Raw genomic sequence first — 6406 nt, forward strand, 5'->3', positions numbered from 1 at the left:
GTGAACAAAGGCGCTGACTGACTTTGTACAGGGTTATCTCTTTTTTAAAAGGCATTTATTAACAGATGCTTGCTGTTTGTTGACTTTTTTGAAAAAAAAAAATCAAGTTGTATACTTTTATTACAAATTAAAATGAGACTTTTAAAAACCCCAACTTGACCCGATATGAAACAATTTTAAAACCTCTGAAGGTGTATTGCAAGCTTTTTTTTTTAATGTTCACTTTATTGAGATATATTCACATACCATGCAGTCATACAAAACAAATTGTACATTCAATTGTTCACAGTACTATTACATAGTTGTACATTCATCACCTAAACCAATCCCTGACACCTTCATTACCACACACACAAAAATAACAAGAATAATAATTAAAGTGAAAAAGAGCAATTAAAGTAAAAAAGAACACTGGGTGCCTTTGTCTGTTTGTTTGTTTGTTTGTTTTCTTCCCCTGTTTTTCTACTCATCTATCCACAAACTAGACAAAGGGGAGTGTGGTCCTTATGGCTTTCCCAATCCCATTGTCACCCCTCATAAGCTACATTTTTATACAATTGTCTTCAAGATTCATGAGTTCTGGGTTGTAGTTTGATAGTTTCAGTTATCTACCACCAGCTGCCCGAATTCATTAGAACCTAGAACGGGTTGTCTATACTGTGTGTAAGAGTGCCCACCAGAGTGACCTCTCAGCTTCTTTTGGAATCTCTCTGCCACTGAAGTTTATTCCATTTCCACATTTGTCATTACCAAAAAAAGACATCTTGACATAAAAATAACAAACACCCCATGCTGCATGTATAATGCAGATAGTTCTAGTTGTCTGGTCAATGGGCAAAAAGCAAGCACTTAAGTTCTTTGGCTCCAATCTTTTGTTCATTTCTTATTTGGAATTTCATATTCATTTCTTCTTGTTGGATGACTAAACCAGATGATGGTAGCGATGGTAAGCCAGCATTTATTCAGTTCTGCCCTGCCCAACTTCAGGAGAAGACAAATTCTCAGCTGGTGAATTGGCTGCTTTTGTCTCTTTGCCATCTCATGGTTTAGGGTTTCCTGGGCATCTGCACCAGGAATTGAAGTTGTGGTGGTACTGACATTGAGGCGGCCACTGACCTTGGGTCTCCTCTCCTTAATTTTCCTGATCCTCTTCATTGTTGTCCCCTCTAGGCTGTCTTTGGCAAGGAGGGCCCTATGCCATTGTGGTTTCTAACCTGACACATATTCCTGGTCTACCTTGTTCTCATGCTCTTGGCTGTTAGCATCTTCCATCACTCCCCTCTGCACAGGAGGGTTGGAAATGTGGTGGTCGATGCCCAGAAGGTCTCTGCTTGTAGCAAGGTGGATCTGCTGCCTCTGGTAGGTCGGGCCAGCGTTGTTGGGCCTGGCCTGCAGGAGCACTTTGCAACCCTTCTTTTCCCCACTCTCCCTAATCTGGTCATTCTGCTGGCGATTGCATGGAGAAACCTTATGACCAGGGTAATGTCTATAATGCCTACAGTCTGCTGCCTATTTACAGCCTTGCATGGAATCCACTGTGGCTTTGACATTTGCTGCCTCTGCACTCCTTCAACATCAAACTCCTCAGTCTTTCTATCTACTACACTGCCAAGTGCTCCCTGGAGTTATTCTTTATGGCAGTCTGGTGTACAAATGCATCTTCCTTGGTGTCATTTCTGTTAATGAAACCATATCCATTTCTTACATTGAAACATTTTACTGTTCCCCAAACCTTCATTGTGATGATCTTTTGATCCCCGCTGCTCCTTGCACGGTTGCCAGTGGTACCCAGCTTAGTGTCAGCAGCAGTGAGGGCAGGGGCAGCAGGCAGCTATGGGGTCTTGGCCTCACTGCCCACGGTAGTGGTGATGGAGACTGGGGCTGGCTGCAGCAGCGTTGGTTCCTCCAAGTATGTGATGGTGACTAGGGCTTAGGCAGCCCTGGGGCTGCTCAGGGCTCTCTGGGGTCTGTTCTCTCCTCCTGCTATGAATCGAAACCCAGGGCCATCTCGAAGGATATTTGTGTAGTGAACAGCCTTGGAAGCTAGCAATAGCCTCTTCCTCCAGAGGAAAGGAAAAGTTTGTTTGGTGTCCAATATAAAAATGCTATTGTATATTAGGTGGGCTTACTTCTCATTATAAAAGATCCAGGCTCCCTAAGCTAGGGAAGGAGACCCACTGTGTGTGCAGGCATTGCCCAGCCCTCTTTGTGTCACCATGCAGGAACTGGAGCTGGGGCAACCAGCACGAAGGTTGATCCCCGGCTGCTGCTATTGCTGTGAGTAATAACATCCTTTGTCTCCCGGGCAGGAGTTTCATGTCTTCTGCCAGCATCCATGAAACGTGTTAGCCTGCAAGTAAGATAAAATGTCAGACCCTTCGCAGGTCTCGACTTACCTTCTCAGAAATAATCTAATCCAATTCTGTAAACTTTAGTGAATAACAAAACTAAAAATTTAGTGGGGAGACGGAAGAGATGTTTATATAGCATACCACACACAAAACTTAAAATATCTACTTGAAAAATTTATTTGCTCCACACAGACCCCCAACTCCCTCTTCAGCCATCAGCTGCTGCTTCTCCCCATTGACTCTTCCTCAATCCATCCCCCATTTAGCCTCCCTGCCGAGCCTGCTCCAGCCTTCCCAGGTCTACACTCCCTGCACCCAGAGCCTTTCTCTAGCTCTTCCTCTGCTCAAGCAGAGACATTTGGCACAGGCTTCCCCCAGTTTAGCCTTGCAGCCCCTCACACCCACCACCCAGCTCAGCAAATAAAAGAAAGGACACTTCTTGGGTTCCGCCCTCCTCAGCAGGCAGCTGGAGATGATCAACACTAAATAATTTTTCCCTTTCACAGAAAAAATTTTCTGCCACAAAAATTCCAACAAAGATGTAAGCAACATGTTGTGAAGGCACAAAGGAAAGAAAATTTATTTCAGACCTGGAGGCTTACTTTGGAAAAGGGGAAGTTCCACTTGGATGCTGAAGGGTGAGCAGGTTTTCCAAAGGCAGAGAGAGGAAGAGCCTGCCTAGCAATGAAAATGGGAGGGAGGGAGAGAGGGAGAGAGAGAGAGAGAGAGAGAAAGAGAGAGATACAAGGATACAGTAGTTTCAGGGAACAGCTGGGACTCCTCTGAGGCTGGAGGTCAAAGGAGGGGAAGCCCGAGAGACTGCCTTGGGGTCCAATCCCAGAAGGCCTGGAAATGTCAGAGTTCACAGAACAGAATGACCCATTGAAACCACCCTGAAATGTGGCCTGTCACTGGATACTGGACACATGTGTGGTTCTTTAAATTCGCATATGAAATATCAAAGTGTAAGAGCTCGTAACCAAAGGAAACACCCACTAATCATAGTTTTCTACAGGAACACCCTAACTGACATTTTAATTAACAAGCTGTTCTCCCCCCCACACACACACTTCGTTTTTAATATAAGGACTTCTTGTTGCTTTAAATCTAAAATTAATTAAGTGAGAGTTCTCCAGAATGGAGTATATGTATCATGCTAAACGGACGGGAGTGATAAGGTAAGATATATGGCTGGAAGTGGTGGGCACAGAGAAACTGCCTTTGCAGCTGAGGTGAATGCAACCAGCCACAGCCCATTTACTCACTGAGGATCTGGGGATCCTGGACTTTTTCCAAGAAATATTCCAATTCAATCTGAAGCCCGGCTAAGACCTAGAATTACAGAAGCTTTAAACACTGTTACAAGGCCCTGCATGACCGGTCCCAGCCTCTGTCTGTAGCTTTCATCTCACACCCTCCTCCTTGGTCCCAGGCCCAGCCACACTGGTCAAACATGACAAGCTCATTCCCACATCAGGGCGTGGGCACGGCTGGGTTGTTGTTATCCAGGTCTCAGGTGGAAGGTCACCTCCCCCACACTCTCGTGATACCTTTTCTAAGTACCCTATTTTAAATACTGATCAGTCTGCACCACGACTACCACCATCACCCCGATTTATTGTCTTCATAGCACTTAACCACTGTCTGAAAGTGTGTCATCGATGCGTATGCTCTGTCTCCTCCACTAGAAGGGAAGCTCCAGAGGCAGGGATTTATGCCTTGTTCACCAATACTTCCCCACACCTAGCACTTAGCTGATGCTCAGCAAATATTTGTTGACTGGAAGGATGCCCTTCCTTCTGCTTAGAATTCTCTTGCCCCTCGCTTCCTTCTCTCCTTTCTTCCCAACTCTGCCTGACTAACTCATGTGTGTTCTTCTGGTTCCAGCTTAAATGACATTTCTTAACCCATCTAGCGTGGGCCAGGACCCTCTCTGTTACATTCCTTATAGTTTGCATTATAACTGAAATTCATAGTTATTAAAATTAAATATTTATTTTCCATCAAGAATGTAAGCTCCGTGAGGGCAGGTTATTGCTTAACCCCATAATTAGTAGCTGCTATTTTAATTTTATTTTTATCACCATCATCATCACCATCACCATCGCTATGCAAGATCTGTTAAAATAACATTAGATACGTCCAAGCTCTCTCTAGGTGTGTCAGGTTGAATGTATTGTGTCCCCCAAACACCATTATCTTTGATGTAGTCTTGTGGGGCAGATGTTTTGATGCTAATTAGATTTGCTTGGAATGTGCCCCACCCAGCTGTGGGTGATGACCCTGATGAGATATTCCCATGGAGGCATGGCCCCGCCCTTCAGGGTGGGCCTTGATCAGTGGAGCCATATAAATGAGCTGACTCAAAGAGAAGGAACTCAGTGCAGCTGTGAGTGACATTTTGAAGAGGAGCAAGCTTGCTAGAGAGGAACGTCCTGGGAGAAAGCCATTTTGAAACCAGAACTTTGGAGCAGACGCCAGCCACGTGCCTTCCCAGCTAACAGAGGTTTTCTGGACGCCATTTGCCATCCTCCAGTGAAGGTACCTGATTACTGATGTGTTACCTTGGACACTTTATGGCCTTAAGACTGTAACTATATAGTCAAATAAACCCCCTTTTTATAAAAGCCAATCCGTCTCTGGTGTTTTGCATTCCGCAGCATTAGCAAACTAGAACACTAGGATATGTGAATGTGTTTGGGGGGAGTAGCAGTGACAGGACCTCTGTGTGATCCGTGTTAAAGGTTGTTAGTACAAGAGCTTTTGGCACAAGCATCAGTAAGCGAGTATACTGACCAGGGTCCCTTCTTGTTATCAAAACCTGTTCTTCCAGGCAATGAATTAGCTGTACAGTATCTCATCTTTCTGAATGTAATATATTATATTTATCTATTCTTCACTTGATGGACATTTTAGGCTGTTTCTAATTTTTGCTGTGACAAATAATTCAGTAATTATCCCTTCACTCTCCTGACCCATCTGATCTTTTCCTTTCTACTGGATTGTTCCCATTATCCAGCATACATATTGTAATTTCTCTCATCTTAAAAAAATAGCAATGAAAAAAATAATCTGGTTCCTCTACATCCTATTCCAGCAACCACCCCATTTCTATGCTCTGCTTTATAGTAAAACCCAAAAAGTTGCTTCTACTCAGTGCATACACATCTCCTCCTATTTTCTTTTGAGCCCACTTCCATCAGGCTTTCACCCACTGCTGAACCAAAACAACGCTTGTCAAGAGGGGCAGTGACCTCCATGCTGCTGAATCCAACAGTCGGCTCTCGGGCCTCATCCTACTTCAGCTTTGGCATCGTTTGGCATGTATTTCCTCTTTCCTGGAAACTCTGTTCCCTGCTCTTCTGCGTGGTCCTCATCCAAGAAGGGCATTCCTCTCAGTCTCCTTTCCTGGTTTCTCTTTATCTCCTTGTCCTCCAAACAATGGTGTGTCTCAGGACTCGGTCCTGAGACCTCTTCTCTCCACCACCTACACTCGTTCCCTGGAGGAATCATCCAGACCCACAGCTTTAAATACTATCTATACTACCTACACCCTGCTGGCTCCCAAGTTTAGGTCCCCAGCCTGACCTTGCCCTGGCCCTATAGACTCAGCTGCCTCATTGACATCTTCACCTGAGTGGTTAATAGGTTTACTAAATTTAATATGTCCGAAGTCAAACACACACATGCCTGTTACTCTCACAGTCCTCCCCCATCTTCATAAATGGCTTCCAGGTACTCAGACCAAAACCCTGGTCATCAACCTAGACTCTTCTTTTTCTCATACCCCATATTCAGTCTTTCAGCAAATCTTGTCAGCGATACTTTCAACATGTATCCAGAACTGATTCCAGATACACCTCCGCTACTACCACCTTGTCCAAGCCACCCTCATCTCTCACCTGAATTATTGTAATAGACCCTCATGGTCTCCCAACCTTGCCCTTCCCCCCAGCTTATTTTCAATATAGTGGCTAGGGTGGTATTTTTAAAACAACATGAAATCACACTGTTTCTCTGCTCAAAACTCTCCAGTGGCTTCCCATCTCACTCAG

At 44.6% G+C, this 6406-nt stretch overlaps 1 pseudogene; it reads right to left on the reverse strand.

Annotated features, from left to right (window-relative positions):
- Positions 1–1132: 1132 nt before the first annotated feature.
- LOC119514212 lies at positions 1133–5741 on the reverse strand (annotated as a pseudogene).
- Between the last annotated feature and the right edge of the window lie 665 nt (positions 5742–6406).

Source organism: Choloepus didactylus, chromosome 2, assembly GCF_015220235.1.
Source record: "Choloepus didactylus isolate mChoDid1 chromosome 2, mChoDid1.pri, whole genome shotgun sequence".
NCBI classification, from domain to species: domain Eukaryota; kingdom Metazoa; phylum Chordata; class Mammalia; order Pilosa; family Megalonychidae; genus Choloepus; species Choloepus didactylus.